We start from the raw sequence: 617 nt of genomic DNA, 5'->3' as shown, positions 1-617 counted from the left end.
TTGTGCATAGGTTGCTATGAGTTAGAACCAACTGAATAGCACATAACAATAACACAATGATGTTATTAGTTTTTAAAATAATTATGCTGAAACACTTCACATAAATTTTATAGACAACCATTTTGACATCATCCTAATTAAAGGTATCACTTGGTGCTGTCCACATCCCCCTTGAAGTCCTAATGATATTACTGAGAATGCAATAGATAACATACAATAACAGAATAAGAGAAACTTTTTGAAATTATGGTCTCTAGTCTCATAGTTTCTCTTAAATACCATTTCCTAGATTCAGCCCTGGTGGAACAATGATTAGGTTATTGGCTACAAACTGAATTATAGGTCTTTGAACCCACCAGCTACACTGCTGAAAAAAGACTTGGCACATTGCACCCATAAACATCAGAATCAAGGAAAACATATGGGCAGTTTTGTCACTAGAGGATTGTGGGTATGTGGACAAAACTCACTTATTCAGGAGACTAGTTATATGGACAATTATGGAGATCAACATGTAGTCAAAGCAGCACTGTTAGCATCCATCTTTGAGAGGTGCACCAATGCCTGTTTCCTATTCACATTATAACCTACCTGCAAGAGATGTGGTTGCTATGCAA

The sequence above is a fragment of the Chrysochloris asiatica genome, unplaced genomic scaffold (genome assembly GCF_000296735.1).
Source record: "Chrysochloris asiatica unplaced genomic scaffold, ChrAsi1.0 scaffold00153, whole genome shotgun sequence".
Classification (NCBI taxonomy): domain Eukaryota; kingdom Metazoa; phylum Chordata; class Mammalia; order Afrosoricida; family Chrysochloridae; genus Chrysochloris; species Chrysochloris asiatica.
The sequence above is the reverse complement of the archived record's forward strand: the minus strand, read 5'-3'. Positions refer to the sequence as shown.